This window comes from Narcine bancroftii, chromosome 13, assembly GCF_036971445.1.
Source record: "Narcine bancroftii isolate sNarBan1 chromosome 13, sNarBan1.hap1, whole genome shotgun sequence".
In the NCBI taxonomy this organism is placed as follows: domain Eukaryota; kingdom Metazoa; phylum Chordata; class Chondrichthyes; order Torpediniformes; family Narcinidae; genus Narcine; species Narcine bancroftii.
The window spans coordinates 53,930,521-53,948,835 of NC_091481.1; the positions used below are offsets into that span (position 1 = coordinate 53,930,521).

Consider the following 18,315-nt stretch of genomic DNA (forward strand, 5'->3'; position numbering starts at 1 on the left):
CGACAATGTCAACTTCCATTCTTCACAACGTTCTTGTTCATTGCTTTTCCGGGTGCAGGAAGGTGAACATTAATCTTCAATACACACATACTAAAACAGCACAGCACATTCCAGCAAGGGCGGTCCCGGGATCCGCGCTCTAAAGAGTGACGTAAGTCTCTCAACAACACACCCCACACCCACACCCACACACATACACTCACACCCACACACACACACACCCATTCACACATACACCCATACACTCACACCCACACACACTTACACACCCACCCACTCACACACACACACACTCACACACCCAAACTCACACACACACACCCACCCACATGCACCTACACACCCACACAAACATACCCACCCACACGCACCGACACACACACACACCCACACTCACACACCACACACACCCACACACCCCCACACATACACACCAACACACTCACACACACTCACACCCACCCACCCACATGCACCTACACTCACACACCCACACACTCACACACCCACACACTCACACCCACACACACACCCAAACTCACACACACACCCACTCACATGCACCTACACACCCACACACACACCCACTCACACACACATGCAAACACCCCCACACATACACACCAACACACACCCACACACAAATATACCCACACACAAATATACACACACACGAACCCACACACATGCACCTACTCACCCATACCCACACACACATGCGCACACACCTACACACCCACACAGACACATGTACACACACACCCCCCACACCCACACACAAACATACCCACACACATGCGTGCACCTACACATCCACTCATACAAATATACTCACACACATCCTCCCACACACACACACACGTGCACATACACACCCAACCACAAACATACACACACAAACACACACACAAACATACCCACACACACACACACACACACACACCCTGTGTAAGCATTCCCAGAAACACTCTAGATATTGACGCACACCCCATGTCCCTCTGAAAAATAATGACTCCAGGGATTCCCGAAAAAGACACATTCCTGACAATATCCTATAAATACTGTTGCCCACCCGTTGATCTGCGCAGAAACTGCCAATCCCCTAAACTCCTCTGTAAACAATGACAATCTCCCAGGTACAATTACCAGGGATCTGATGTAAAAACAACATAGCCTTGGGACCCCTATAAATACCTACACACCCTCAATCCTCTGTAAACAGTGGTGCTTCTGAAGCTCCTCGCAAGTTATGACACATTTATTAGGATCCCCTGAAAATTGTGATACACTCTCCAAACCTTTTAGAAATACAGGTAAGCTCTTGAGGATACAGATACATCCGCAGAAACCCCATGTAAACACTAACAGACTCCTAAATGCCTTATAGTAATCTTCTACAGGTGGACCATGGAGAGCATTTTGGCTGGTTGCAACACTGCCTGGTCTGGAGGTGCCAGCTCTCAGAATAAACTCCAGAGGGTTGTTAACTCAGCCTGCGTCATCACAGGCACCAGACTTCACTCCATCGAGGACGTCTGCATGAGGCGGTGTCTTAAAAAAGCAGCTTCTAACCTCAAGGACCCCGACCACCCAGGCCGGGTCCTCTTCACTCTGCTACCATCGGGGAAAAGGTACCGGAGCCGAAAGTCAAGCCCTCAGCGGCACAGGGACAGCTTCTTCCCTGCTGCCATCAGGTTCCTGAGTGATCAATGAACCAAAGACACTGCCTTACTTTTCGTCCATTATTATTATTTTATTTACAGTAATGTTGTAAGATGGTTATAATATGAATGTTTGCCCTGTGACGCTGCTACAAAACAACGAATTTCATGACTCGTTCATGACGATAAATCCTGATCCTGATTCTGTAAGTGGCAACACATTCCCTGTGACATCTCATAAACGCTTATACACTCACGGACTCTTGTTGTAAATACTGACGTACTCCCCGGAACCTCCGACAAATACTGACAGCCCCTGTAGATTGTGACACACTTCTGCGGATACTGGGAATACGAACAACACCCTCTTGAATCCCCTGTAAACAGCAAAAAAAGCACCCCCAGGGTCACTTTAAACACAGAACTTCTGAAATGTGGAGGCACAGGAGTATTTGTACATACGGGCACAATCCCTGCAATCTCCATAAATTTGAACATGCTCCCTCACCACCCCAAAGAACTGCCATTAAAGATCCTCTCTAAATCAATGTACATTCCTTTAATCACTCATTAAAAGCTCCCTGTAAATTCTCATACGTTGGCATATAAGTGGTACTGTACTTAAAAATTTCACCCCCAAAACCAGAGGCCGTCTTATGGAACAAGTATAAAATCCAAACCTTTACAGCAAAGTCTCAGGGCTAGCCTGCAGGGTGGACCCGCCTGGTCCATCTGCCGCTGGCTCTGTATGGCCTGTTAAAGGAGCCAGCGGTGGTTTATTTTGTTCAACCTTCACTGAGCTCTAAAAATATCGCGACAGCATCACTCCACTGGTCAGTGGGATGGTTGTTAAAGGATTCGAGGGTCGTCTTATACAGTGAGTGTAGCTCAAAGACCTATATTTTACGTGGAAAATTAAGGGTCAACATCTGCAGAGTCATATTATATGCCATCATGTATGGTAAATTCCCAAAGACCATTAAAGACTCCTCCGCCCCCGCCAAGGGTGATAGGGAACAGCATTTGAATCTTTCATTCTCTGACGAGGTTTGAGATTCTATTTGTAATTTGATTAATACGACTTCCCTCTGTGCACAACATTATTTATTGCAATTTAAAGTGGTCCACAGAGTATATTTATCTAAAACTAAATTAGCTTGTGTTTATTCAGGTATAAATCCTCTATGTGACAAATGTAAAATTGCGGCAGTTTCTCTGGTTCACGAGTTTTAGCTTTGCCCTCGTCCAGAAAGATATTTTTCACACACAATCAGTGATTCTCGAGGATAAATGGGAACCTTTCTCTTTAATCGCTCTGCTTGGAATATTGGATGATGAAGATATTTTATTGACTTCACCTCAAAGCTGAATTTTATCATTTGCTAACATTGGTGGCCAGACGTGGAATGTTGAGCAAATGGAAACGGTTAAATGATATGATGTTCTGTTTAAGCTTAGAAAACATTAGATGTGCCATTAAAGATTCAAATACTAATTTTTCAAAGACATGAGGCCCTTTTATGGACCATGGCCACAATGTTAAGTTTTAAGACTTAATGTTGCGTGGTGAGTTGTTGTCACTCGATACCCACATCCTAGGGTTTTCTTTCTAACTTTGTCAAATGGACAGGGTTTTGATTAAAGGGTTTTTTTCTTCTGTTCATTACTAAATTTTTAATATAACTGGATGGTTTAGGGGTTTTACTAAATATAAATTTATTATGACCTTGTTTTATTATGGCTGTGGTTTAGAATTCATTTGCATGATTATGTTTGCAGGATTATTTTAATCTTCTTTGTATGTTCCATAATTGTATTAATTCATTGTTACTGAAATTAGTAAAAAGATTAAAAAAAAAAGACCCCTCCCCCTTCCCCTGTAAATCACTGATCCATCCCAAGCGAGACTCTGTACATAGACAACCTCCTATAATAACAGTTAATAAAGACATGTGATATTTTCCATAAATCTGAAAACAGGGAAAATTATAAAACATTTTGCTGGAGGAACACAGCGAATCGCCCAGCATGAGTGGGAGAACAACGAAGGGGCGACGCCCTGCATCGGGAGGCGCATCTCTGGGATCGCCCGTAAGTGCCGACTCCTTCTTGTTGGGACTCCTGTGGCGACTGGAAAAAGTGGCCGAGAGATCGCTTTAAATTCTTTTATGGAGAAAAGGAAAGGCAAATGTGAAGACCCATCTTTCCATTGCTGCACTCACCTCCGAAGGCAGGTGGACTGCTGGAATACGCTCTGGCTTCTGTCCACCTGATGGCGGGTAGACTGAGAGGTGGAGGGTAGTCACTCCACCCCCTCCATGAAAGGAAAGTTGCTGAAAGGGGGAGGGCTGATGACGTCGTCAACCCGTGACCCAGCACGAATTTGAAAGTGCCCATTGCATTCAGATACAGGGCAATAGCAACCGTGATTTGTCTCTTAAGGGTAATTACTCTATTCATATGAGTGACAGCTGAAGTTTTTATATTCTTTTGGTTGGGAGGGGATGCCTATATATACTTTCCACTTGCCAGCGTGTACGTTTGACGTCATGGTGACAGGCGGCACTGCTGCCCACTCGCCCCGTCTTCCCTCAGCTCAGGAAGACGGCTCCCGTCTCCGCTCTACATAAATGGATCCGCATCAGAAGCCATCACCATAATAGGTAAATTCACCTTGTTTTTCCCCCAGAAGCCGGCTTTATTCCGGGGTTTCCCCATTAAAATGGCTACTGATGCAGTCCTGAGGACTCTAAACATGACCCAGCTCCATCCTAAAAACACAAGGACAATTCCAGACCCCACTGTTAATGCACACGTGATTCCTGGACACTCGGTAAATAAGGAAACACTCTGAAGCCCATCTATAAATATCGTGAAACACCAAGGCAGACTTTGGGGACACTGAGTAAATAAACACACCTCTAGGGATCAGTAAAAAACTGACTCATTCCAGAGGCCACCTGTAAATACTGACGCACTCCTTAGCAAGTCTTGTAAAAAAATACTCCAACAGTCTCAAGGTTCCTGTAAATACATTCATATCAAGATAATCTCCATGATCTTAGGGAATTCCCACTAAACATTGGCACTCCTGCTGGGACCCCCTCTAAATGCTGTCCCACACCCAAGGACTCCTGTAAATACTGACATACACCCAGGGTCCTCTTGTAAACACTGACACACACACCAGGCATCATTGCATACACTGAGCTGCTCCCTGCAAACACCGACACACTCCCCGGGACCACCTTTAAACACTGACACAATCCAAAGGGACTCCCAGTACACATCGACATGATCCCCAGGACCCCTGTAAATGCTGTCCCACACCCAAGGACTCCTGTAAACACTGACACTCTCCCCAGGACCCTCTGTAAACACTGACACACTCCCCAAGACCCCCTGTAAATACTGACACACTCCCTGGGACCCCCTGTAAACACTGACACACTCCCCAGGGTGCCCTGTAAACACTAACACACTCCCCAGGACCCCCTGTAAATACTGACACACTCCCCAGGGTGCCCTGTAAACACCAACACACCCCAGGACCCCCATAAACACTAATACACTCCCCAGGACCCCCAACGAACACTGACACACTCTCCGGGACCCCCGTAAACACCGACACACTCCATGGGACCCCCTGTATACACTGACACACTGCAAATGACTGTCTAAAAATACTGTCGCACTCCCCAGGACACCCTGTAAATACTGACACACTCCCCAAGAATCCCTGTAAACAATAACACATTCCCCGAGACCTATCTGGGACATCCTGTAAACGCTGACACTCTCCCCGGGACCCCCTGTAAACACTGACACACACCCCAGGATCCCCTGTAAACACCCACACATTCCCCAGGACCCTCTGTAAACACTGACACAATCCAAAGGGACTCCCTGTAAACACTGACACACTCCCGAGGACCCCTGTAAATGCTGTCCCACACCCAAGAACTCCTGTAAACACTGACACACTTCCCAGGACCCCCTGTAAACACTGACACATTCCCCAGGACCCTCTGTAAACACTGACACATTCCTCAGGGTGCCCTGTAAACACTGACACATTCCCCAGGACCCCTGTAAATGCTGTCCCACACCCAAGGACTCCTGTAAACACTGACACTCTCCCCAGGACCCTCTGTAAACACTGACGCACTCCCCAGGATGCCCTGTAAACACTAACACACTCCCCAAGACCCCCTGTAAATACTGACACACTCCCTGGGACCCCCTGTAAACACTGACACACTCCCTGGGACCCCCTGTAAACACCCACACACACCCTAGGATGCCCTGTAAACACTAACACACTCCCTGGGACCCCCTGTAAACACCCACACACTCCCCAGGATGCCCTGTAAACACTGACACACTCCCCAGGGTGCCCTGTAAATACTAACACACTCCCCAGGACCCCCATAAACACTGATACACTCCCCAGGACCCCCAATGAACACTGACACACTCTCCAGGACCCCCGTAAACACCGACACACTCCATGGGACCCCCTGTATATACTGACACACTGCAAATGACTGTCTAAAAATACTGTCGCACTCCCCGGGACACCCTGTAAATACTGACACACTCCCCAAGAATCCCTGTAAACAATAACACACTCCCCGAGACCTCCTATCTGGGACATCCTGTAAACACTGACACTCTCTCCGGGACCCCCTGTAAACACTGACATACACCCCAGGATCCCCTGTAAACACCCATACAATCCCTGGGACCCCTTGTAAACACTGTCACACTCCCGTGACCCCCTGTAAATATTCACACACTCCCGGCGACCACCCTGTAAATACCAACAGACTCCCCAGGTCCTCTGTAAACACTGACACATTCCCCGGGATCCCTGTAAACACTAACACGGTCCCTGGGGCCCTCTATAAACACCGACAATCCATGTGACCCCTTGTAAACACTAACTCACTCCCAAGGAACTCCTATAAACACCAACACATTCCCCAGTACCCCCTGTAATCACCGACACACTCTCCAAGAACCCCTTTAAATACCAACACACTCCCCAGGATTCCTTTAAACACAGACACTCTACCAGGGAATCCCTATAAATACCAACATATTCCCCAGGACCCTCTGTAAACTCTCCGTGACTCCCTGTAAATACTGTCGCACTCCACGGGATGCCCTGAAATACTGATACAATAACAGGGATCCCCAGCAGACATTGACACACACCCCGTGATCCCCTGTAAATATTCACACACTCCCCGGGTTGCACTGTAAAAACTGACACACTCCCCGCAATGCCCTGTAAATACCCACCCACTTCTAGGGACCCCCTGTAAATGCTGACACACTCCCCAGGACCCCCTGAAACCACCGACACACCTGTAAGGACTAATGCATCCTTTCTGATCTTCATTTCGAGATCAGTGCCCCAGGGAGTGAAATTGTGCAAGAGATGTTTAAAAACAATTTACGGCAAAAAGAAACAGAGTATTGAAGAGCTGGCAGGTGCACAATGTGCCTCCTGGTATCAATGGTTTCAGCGACACCTGCCTTCTATTTACAAGTGAGTAACACCAGCCCCAATTAGTGAAGATGAATTTGGAGTCGCTGGTAATCACATCTTTTACTTGCAGGAGCCAAGTGATTTATTGATGAATAAAGTAACTTCAAATGATTTATGCCTTTGGTACAGTAAACCGTCATTCATACACGGAACTGGCCCTTCCTGGGAAACACTGATTGCTGAATGCCCATCGCTCATGGTGATTATTGTCCAATCAGCTGCTTGGAGGGAGTTGAATAGAAAACCCACAGTTGCCGTTGCGCACTTCTGTGCCCGAATCTCGTCGATCTCACAGTGAGGGGATAGAACATCGAGCTTTCGCCCACGGTGCTGTGGAAACCTACTCGACAGCTGTCTAACCCTTCCCTACCTCACACTCCAAACCTTTCACTTTTCTTGTATTGCGCGCCTATTGAATGTCCCCACCACCCCTGGCAAATGCATTCCAGGCACCCACCATTCTTTGCATTAAAAAATTACCCCGAAGACTCCCCTAACCTGTCCTCCATGCCCCTTAAACAGATGCCCTCTGGAATTTGCAGCCGTCGTCCCAGATAAAAGCTGCTGGCTGCCCATCCTTTCTAAGCCCCTCAACCTTACATCTCCATTGTCACCTTCAAAGAGAAAACTCCCATCTCTGCCAACCTTGCTTCATAAGGCACGTTCTCCAATTCCAGGCAACACCCTGGTCAACCTCCTCCGCAGTCAATTGCAAAAATCTGTGGACACCGTGGCTGAAGTAAAAACACAAATTGCCGGAGAAGTTCAGCAGGTCCAACCTTCTCTCTGTCTGCCACCACGGTGGCCGACCATTTCAATTCTCCTGCCCTCGCATGTCTGCCCGTGGCCCTGTGTACTGTCCCACCCAGGCCACCTGCAGATTGGAGGAGCACCACCTGATTTTTCCGTCTGGGCCCCTTCCAGCCAGATGGCGTTAACTTCTGCTAAACTGGCTCGACTTTTCCTTTCCCTTCCCCTTCCCCTTCCCCTTCCCAGTTCTCTCCCTCCCTTCTCCCTTACCCACCCAGCCATCCCCCCTCTCATCGCTGCCATTCCCTCCCTCCTTTCTCCACCTATCATCTCCTGCCTTTGCCACCCCCCCACCTTCTGTTCTCTCATTCCTTGATGAAGGGCTCAAGCCCGAAACGTCGGGTTCTGTTTCTTTGCTACATAAAGGACACGGTTTGACCTGTTGAGCTTCTCCAGTGTTTTGTGTTATTAAATCTCCACTGCACCATCTCCGAAGCATCCAGAAAGATTCTCCTTGTAATGAGGTGACCAGGGAGGACGGGGAAGTTTTGCCATTTAAAGCTCTGTCACCGCTGGACATGGAGCGTTGGATCCCATGTAACAGGCCCACAAATGGGTTAGCGCAACACTGTCACAGCACCAGTGACTGGAATTCAAATCCCGCGTTGTCTGTGAGGAATTTGTATGCTCTCCCCGTGTCTACATGGGTTTTCCCTGGGGGCTCCGGTTTCCTCCCACATTGCCAAGATGTACGTGGTTAGTAAGTTAATTGATGGCAGGGGTAAGAGTGGGCCAGAAAGGCCTGTTACCGTGCTGTATGTTGAAATAAAATGAAATAAAGGATGGAAATGTGGTTCAAAGATACGTCAAAAGTTCTTCTCACAGAGGGTGGCAAAGATATGGAAGCCCTCAAACACGACTATCAGATTGACTTCCACCCACTACTCCAGGCAGCCCATTCCAGACAACCACCGTTCTCTGTGGGAAACCCCCCCTCCCCATTACTCCTTTAAACCTTCGCTCTTCTGCCCTCCTCCCTCACTGGCCTTTGAGTGTGTGGTGATGTCCATCAAGTCGATCGGCACACACCAATCTCAGTGACCCCACCACTGGGGAAGGCCCCGCAATCTGGGGCCTGTCATCACTGGGCGCTGAGGAGAGGGCTTTCACTTTAGAGGTACCGCGCAGTAACAGGCCCTTCTGGCCCATGAGCCTGCACTGTCCAAACCTGGCCCAGGTCATCAATGTGGCACATGATTTAATGACAAGTCATACATGATGTTGATTTGATAACACAATGAATATAAAGACATGTCCTGTATTTTACTTTTTTAAGTGGCAGCACTAGCTGAGAACGGTAACGCTCTCTCTGCAGTGGCCCTGGAAGAACAGAGACATCGTGCAGCTCCAAATGCTTCAACCTCTCAGTATTAATGCTAGCGGGCTCCATAAGGGTGTTAAATGGCCTGCTAAAAGAGGCGGTGTGCTTTTGAATGAATGCCCTGCTAGCTGCAGAGGTCTGCGCACGAGATGGCAGCACCTGAGCTGGGCAAGCGGCCTCGAGGGGGTTGCAGACTCTGGGGGGGGGGAGTAGCGGACTGGCATAGGGCACCAGAAACGGGGAGAACATTTCTCCACCCCACCGCCCCAGTTGGGGAGGATAAGCAGAGGAGATGACCCCTGTGGGACGGTGACCTTATCGGCGGGACCATCAAGGTGGGGGAGGCTCAGCAGCTGAGAGATCCACACAGGCTGCAGGCAACTTGTGGTCAGGGGACCCTCAGGGGCTGCAGGAGGCCGGCTCATGGGGACCAGGTGTCCGACCCCAGGATTCGAGAGGACGCTGAGGGGAAGAAGGGGCTCCCAGAGGGGCCTCGGGTGCTGAAGGGCCTCCTGATCGTGTTGGAGGTTTGGATCTGGAACTTGGGCGGTTGATGGATCAAACAGGAGTCTGTGTGGCTGCAGAGACTGCGGGTGCGCTGGAGACGAATCAGTAACAATGTAGGGATCCTCTTTTACTTCTCTTTCTCTTTGACAGTAAGGGGCGCCGGGCCACACTAATGGTGACTCTTTGCCCTGTGCAAGGAAGAAGGCAATTTCCTGCAATATTACATGTTCTGTGCTATTACATGACAATAAAGGAATACTGTACTGTATTTCCTGTATATATTATTTATGAAATTCTCATAAACTCCCCCGACCCCTCGGATACATTCGGGTCAAATCACTGCAGCCAAGAGGAAGACCAGAGTTGAGAAGTGAAGCAGGTTGAGGTGTGTGGAGGGGAAGAACATGGCCTCGGGCAGGTGTTTGGCTAGTAATTAGGGTCAGGATCTTGGTGCTTCTGGAATTTCTAATCAATTGGACTGATCCTAGTGCTTTATGGGATTTGATTTGACAATCTTCCAGCTAACCTGAGCTTAAAACGATCGGGAAAGAAAGAAAATCGATTTAAGGAGGAAATTCAAGTTCACGTTTATTGTCAACTGTACATTTTCATATACAATCGGACAAAACAGTGTATGTCCTGACCATGGTGCACGCAACGCACACACGCATGCTCTCTCTCTCTCTCTCTCTCTCTCTCACACACACACACACACATACAAACTAACACACACACACTCACTCGTACACACAAACATACAACACAGAAACAAACACACACTCACACACAAACCCACCCACACATACAACACACATACACAAACACACAAACACACTAATGACATATACGTAGCGATCCAAAGTAATTATTTATAAAAGTAATTTTTGGGTTTCTAGGGTTGTTCAACAATCTCCCTGCCGGACAGTCCTGGTTTTTACGCTCCTGAACCTCTTCTTTGAGGATAGTGCCTCAAAGATACTGCAGACTGGATAGTAAGGGTCCTGAACCCTCTAAGCACTATTCCCTGTAGGTATCATCGCTAGAAGGAAGGAAGACCCCAGTTTTAATCATTGAACTGCAACCTAATGCCTTGCAGCGATTATTCCATACTGCGAGGCAGCCAGCCACGACTCTCTGTGGAACGTTGTTAGGATGGTGGCCGCTAGCCTTGAATTCCTCATTCCCTTGCAAAGAAGGGATCGCTCTGCTGTGTGGTACTCACTCCACCATCTATCATTTATCCACCCTCACTGAAGGGAGGTTTGGTTTGTCCCACCTAAACTGTGGCCCATTTAGGGTAAAGAGCTGTACTATCCCAAGCAAGCAAGGCCAAGTACAGGCCCAGAAATAGTGATAGATTTTTACAGCACGGAAAGAGGATCTTCAACCTAATGTCCACACCACCCATGGTGTCCACCCAACCTAGTCCCACTTAGAACATAGAACACTCCAGTACAGTACAGGCCCTTTGGCCCTCAATGTTGTGCTGACCTATATATTCCCATAAAAAAATGAAACACTCCCTAGATATTTTTTCTCCATTAATCTAAGAGTCTCTTAAATGCCCCTAAAGTTTCAGCCTCCACTACCATCCTTGGTGAGGCATTCCTGGCCCCCGCAACTCTCTGTGTAAAAAACCCTACCCCTTATGTCTCCTCTAAACGTCCCTCCCTTCACTTTGCTCTGGTGTTTGCTTATCCTGCCCTGGGAAAAAGGTGCTAGCTGTTTACCTTATCTATGCCTCTCATTTTAAATTTTAAATTTAGACCTATAGCACGGTAACAGGCCATTTCAGCCCATGAGTCTGGGTCGCCCAGTTTACACCCCATTAACCTACACCCCGAATGGTGGGAAGAATCCAGAGCCCCCTATGTGGACACGAAGAGAACATGCAAACTCCTCGCAGACAGCATGGGATTCGAACCCCCAGTCCCGATGGCTGTAAAGGCGCCGAGTTTACCGCCGCACCAACTGCGCTGCCTACGATCATGATCTTGCAGACCTCTATTAAGTCACCTCTCATCTTTTTTTGCTCCAAAGGGGAATGTCCTAGCTCAGCTGAGCTTCCCAGGGCCTGAATACACTGGAGATTGTCTGATCTGGGAAGCTAAGCAGACGCAGGCCCAGTCAGGTTCTGGAGGGGAGACCACGGAGGAACACCAGGTGCTGTGAGGGGCGCTGGACTAAGTGGCGACTCTCTGTCTGCCTTTCGGTAAAGAGTTTCATGTATGTGACATTCCAAATATAGTATTACGTGACAACAACCTTTAAGACTTATTTTCCACTCCAGGCAACATTCTGGTAAATCTTGGCTGCACCCTGTCCACACCTTTCCTGTTAGGAGGTGACACTTGCCTCTGTTCGGACCATAATCTGCTCAACCTTTCCTATCCATGTTTACAATAGTACCCACCTCCACCACTTCCTCTAGTTGCTTGTTCATCACCCTCTATGTGAAAAATGTCCCTTTGAAATGTTTCCCCTCTCACCTTACATCTAGATTTAGGTTCCACAAATTCATGGGAAAAAAAGACTATGACTACCTGATGCCCCTCACGACTATGTATTCCCAAACCTATGACCTCAATTGGGACCAAAGGATCGGTCGTATCTCAAAGTTCCAAAGTCTTTAATCACATCTTTTTTTAAAATTCATCGTAGATAACAACTTAAAGGTTCCTGAACTTGTCGACCAACCTTGGCGAATATCTCCACCTTCTGGTCCATGCTTACCTCGTTAGTTGCCATCCCTGGGGTCCGTAGGCTGGGTGGCCATCTTGATTCCTGTGTGCGCACGCGCGAGGCTTCAGTTGGCTTGCTAACCGGACTCCAGTGCAGCATACGCCAACTGAAGCCTTGCGCGTGCGCAGAGGAATCAAGATACATACCCCGTATCCTGTTATAGTTTGTCAAATACAACATGATCCGTGCAAATTTTATATTTTTGGTCTGTGTGAGGATGACACAAGCTAAGTAGGTCATAAGACCTCTGTAGATTCCCCCTTGCCTAAAGTCCCAGGCTATCCAGGCTCTCCTATAACTCAAGCCCTCCTGTCCCAGTAACAATCTTGTGAATCTGTTCTGCACCCCTTCTAGCTGAATAATGATCTTTTCTACAGATGGGTGAGCAGAACCTTAACAATATTCCCAATGCTGTTAGACCAATGTCCTGTAAGGACACGACGTCTCTGCTCCCCACCAATGAAGATGATAACTATGGCCAATGCCTTCCGCACGTCCAGGGCAATGTCTATGCAGCAGGACACTTCAAATAGGAGCAGGAGTTGGCCTATCAGCCCCTTGAACCATTCTGCGAGGTTATGGATAATCTGATTAAGCTCTAGATCGCAGCAGCAGGCCCTTCGGCCCACTAGGTCTGTGCTGAACATTGAACCTTATGGTGGTGTCGCGGTGGTTTTCCCTCTCACCTGAAATCATGTTCCCCAACTTTGGGGATAAAAAAGACTATGATTATTTACCTCCCCCCCCCCCCCCCACTTTCTGATATTACCTCTCACTTGCTCATTAGAGGCAAATTACTGAATTAAGAGGTCCTGGGAGGAAACCCATGCACACTCCACACAGACAGCACTGGTCAGGATTGAACTTGGGTCTGTGGCGCGGTGAGGCAGAGGATTCGCCCACTGGTGCCACTGCGCCAGGAATACGATCTCGATCTCAGCTTCGGTTTCACCTTCTTGCTTGTTCCCCAAAACATTATCTGAAGTCCGTGTGCTTCTCTGCTCTGTTGTAATATCGACTTCTCTGACTCTCGTTTAAGCCCTCCCACCCCCACCCCCTGCTTCCCCCATCATCTCTCCATTCCCTGTCTCCTTTTGCACAGACATGATCAATTCTTCCTCGTCCCTTATCATATCCAATTAACACCTTTTGTTGGTCTGGATTCCTCCCCCAATGTTTGAATTCTGATATCTCCGGCTTCTGCCTTTTCTGATTCCAGTTATTGTTGCTCCTTTTAATCTTCACTCAGTTTAATTTAATATTTGTTTACACATACAGCAGGGTAACAGACCCTTCTGGCCCACAAGCCTGTTTACATCCAATTGACCTACAACCCTAGTTCATTTTGAATGGTGGGAGGAAACCGGAGTTCCCGAAGGAAGCCCACACAGACTCGGGGAGACCGTACAAACTCCTAACAAACAGCGCCGGATTCGAACCTGGGCCACTGGCCCTCTAACAACGTTGCGACAATCGCTAAGCCACCATGCGGCCTCAAATTTTTAATTTTTAATTTAGGCATAGAGCACGGTAACAGGCCAATTCGGCCCCCTGAGTCTGTGCTGTCCAATTTATACCCCATTGACCTACATGTGGGTGGAAACTGGAGCATTTGGAGGACACGCACACACACACACACACACACACACACACACACACACACACACACACACACACACACACACACAAACACACACACACACACACACACACACACACACACATGGGGATGAGCGTACAAACTCCTTTCAGAGAGCGTGGGATTCAAGCCCGGTTGCTGGCACAGAGAAGGCGTTACGCTAACTGCTACACTAACCGTGCTGCCCTAAATCCTAGGATCTCCTGCGCTGCTGCCCGGAAAGATGGTTTGCCATCATCTTGAGAGAAGCGGATGGCACTGGGGGGAGGGGGGGGTTAAGATGAGTTAGGGTAGAATATAGTATGGATGATGGGCTGAAGCTCCTGGACCTTGGCTGCCTCTCTAAATGCTTTCTCCCAGTCAGCCCTCAATAGGCCATAAATAGTGGCCCAGCTGTGAACATCCCATCAAATACACACCATAAAATAGGTCAGTCAAGCATCACCCACCCAGCTGTAAAACTCCAGACGGGCCCCTGGAATCGGGAGCATCAAACAATCTGCTGGAAGAACTCGGTGGGAAGAGCAACGTCAGTGGGAAAGAGACTGAAATGATGTCCGTTCTTTTTCTCCCCCTGACACCTCGTTTCTGCTGAGCTGGGAGGTGATGTGGAGATTGTTCAAGGCGTTGGTGAGGTCCGGTTTGGAATATTGTGTGCAGTTCTGGTCACCGAATTATAGGAAGGATATCAATAAGGCAGAGGATATTTACTAAAATGTTGCTGGGATTGTAGTATCTGGAATACGGAGAAAGATTGAGTAGACTGGGGCCTTTATTCATTGGATCGTAGAAGGTTGGGGGGGGGGTGAGAAATTTGATATATAAAATTATGAGGGGAATAGATAGAGTAGATGTGAATAGGCTCTTCCCCTTGAGGGTAGGTGAGATTGGAACGAGGGGTCATAAGTTTAGGGGGCAAAACTTTAGAAGTAACATGAGAGGAAGCTTCTTCACTCAGAGGGGGGGGGGGGTGGCTGAGTGGAATGACCTTCCGGAAGAGGTGGTTGCAGCAGGATCAATTTTGTCATTTAAGAGAAGGTTGGATGAGTACATGGATGTGAGGGGGTTGGAGGGTTATGGGCAGGGAGCGGATAGGTGGGGACTAGTGGAGTTCACTTAAATTGGTGCAGACTAGAGGGGCCGAGATGGCCTGTTTTGGTACTCTAATGGTTATACAGGGAGCCTGTGTTTTGTGATGGCTTTAGAGCCTCCCGGTTAAGTAAAGTGAGAAGCTCTCACCCTACTATCAGGTCTGAGTTGGATGTGTTCTGCTCTCTGCCGGCTTAGTCACCCACCTGGACAAGGGGAAGAGATGAAAGTACTCGGGAGTACGCAGGCTACCTCGGAGGGAGGACTGCACTTTGGAAGGTACTTTAAACTGTGGCCCCTGGTCCCAGATCAGGAGGCTGTGAAGTACCACATTCTGAGGAGTCATTGGAGACTCAGCTTGTCGTCAAATACTCCACCAAACCTCTGTAAGTGTAGGAGGAAAGTGCACTGATGGTTTGCATCGTGGCCTGGTTTAGAATCCAGCGCTGCTTGTACGTTCTCCCCATGACCTACGTGAGTTACCTCCAGGCGCTCCAGTTTCCTCCCACCCTTTAAAACAGCGGGGTTGTAGTTTAATTGGGGTATCTGGGCAGTGCCGGAAGGACCTGTTACCGTCTGAATTTAAAATTTAAACTCTCTCTCTCTCTCAAGACAAGAATAAACTCCTGAGGGTTGTTAACTCAGCCTGCGACATCACAGACACCCAGACTTCACTCCATCGAGGACGTCTCCATGAGGCGGTAAAAAGTCAGCCTCTATTCTCAAAGACCCCACTCTGCTACCATCGGGGAAAAAGGTCCAGGAGCCTAAAGACGAGCACTCAGCGGCACAAGGACAGCTTCTTCCCCGCCGCTGTCAGGTTGTTGAATGATCAATGGACTACAGTCACGTCCTTACTTTTCGTGCACTATTATTTTAATTTTTTTATAGTAACGTTGTGTGATAGTTATAAGATGAATGATGCTGCCATAAAACTCCGGGTTTCTTGACTTGCTCTGATTCTAATTCTGAATGATCCCTCCAGCATTCTTCAGCATTCTCCAGCCCTCCAGCCCTCTGGAGCCTCGGTATTCCTCCCTCTCATTCCTGACCTCAATCTCTACAACCTTGGCAGCTACGCCTTCACTTGCACGAGCAGGATCCCTTCCTAAAACTCTCCAGCTCTCTTTCATCTAAGATGCTCTTTAAAACCTCGAGAGGGGAGGTGTGCTTTTTTTCTCCTGCCTGTGCTAACATCCATTTATGTGGGTCAGTATCAAATTTTTCATTGGTCACATTCGTCGGAAGTTACTGTTGAATTCAATCCAAGACTCTTCCAACATTGAGGTGCTCATAGCTATTCTCAAAACTGGAAAATCAGACTGGTTCTTAGATGATAATTCATTTTAAATCCTCAAGGGTCATGAATGGACCTAGTGAAGGATATAGTTAACCTGATTAAAAAGTGGGAGTTTGCCCAACGGTTAGCCACATACTTTCAAGCTTATCTCTCATGGTCTCTTTCAAGATTTTACAGGAACACAATTGAGAGCGTCCTGTCCGGCTGCATCACCGTGTGGGACGGTAGCTGCAAAGCATCGGACTGGACGTCAATACGGAGGATCATCAAAATGGCCAAGAAGATCAGTGGGGTCTCCCTTTCCTCTACTAATGACACTTATTGGGAGTGTTGGGCTCAAATTGAGGACCCTTTCCATCCAGCCCACAGCATCTTTGACCCATGACCATCAGGAAGGAGGCACAGAGGCATCAAAATCAGCATGGTCAGGCCGGGGAATAGCTTCTTCCTGGCAGCTGTGAGATTGATTGAACGATACTCTGCAACCATGTAAATCATCCCAAAATATTTATTAAAAATGATATCTTTATGTATGTATGTGATTATTATTGTGTGCGCACCATGGTCTGGAGAAGAGACATTTCGTCGGATTGTAGTTAAGGTTACGAGCCCAGAGGACACCAAAACCCAGCAGCCATAGATATTCACCAAGACAAATGGCTACTTAAACAAAAGTTGCATTTAATTATCTTTAAACATAAAAACAAGATCAAACTTTATCTTATCACTATTAACTTAACTTATCCCCATTCTAATTCTAAGCACACGTGTATAATGTGTGTGAAAGTTTAGAAAACTTCTTTGATTCACAGCCCAATCTCACTTCTCATTCCTCCAAGTTCACTGGTTGCAGGCAATTCTTATACTGTGCACAGAATTTAACATTTATGAAGTTCCCCAGGCTTTGGGGCTTGAAAGGTAAATGGTTACCATTCAGGAAGGTTCTTATCAGTTTTCAGAGAGAGACTTGTTGTTCTTGGACACCAACTAATCCCCTTTAACTAGTCACTTCAGTGTCTTTCCGAAGAAACTTGCCCCCTCAGGGTTCTCCAGATGATAACCTCTTTCTTTCAGGTCATCACAGAGTTCCTTTTTGTTTCTCTTATTCCAAGTTAAACATTAGACATCCAGTCCTCTCCTCTTGCATGAACCACAAGGGCTTTGACCAGGCCATCTTCCAAATGGGGCTTTCTACAAGCTTGCCAGCTTCTCCTGTTCCAGTTCCAGCTGCTGTTACCGACTGTAACACTGCAGAACTGATCTGTGTGTGTGTGTGTGTGTGTGTGTGTGTCTCTCTCTCTCTCTCTCTCTCTCTCACACACACACACACACACACACACACACACACACACACACACACACACACACACACACACACACACACACACACACACACACACACACACACACACACACACACACACACACAGGGAAAGCAAGTTCTCTTCCAGACACTATGCAGCTCCGACAAGATCTTTCATCTGTTGCCTTTTTGTAAACCACAATCCATTAGTGAAGTCTCTTGGACCCTCTCCAAAGCTCTTTCAAAGACTGTTGGCCCTGACGTGTCTAGCATGGGGCAGAGCTCCAGTATTTTAAATGAGATCAATTTTAAAGTGTTTGTATGTAACCTACTCTAACAAACCTTTCCCAATTTATCTCCCCAAAACATATCTATATACTCTGTCA

General features: G+C 47.6%; 1 protein-coding gene across 1 annotated transcript in view; it reads right to left on the reverse strand.

Annotated features, from left to right (window-relative positions):
* Positions 1-18,315, reverse strand: part of LOC138747974 (voltage-dependent calcium channel gamma-2 subunit) — a 159,550-nt gene that overhangs the window by 913 nt on the left and 140,322 nt on the right. The window lies entirely within an intron of this gene.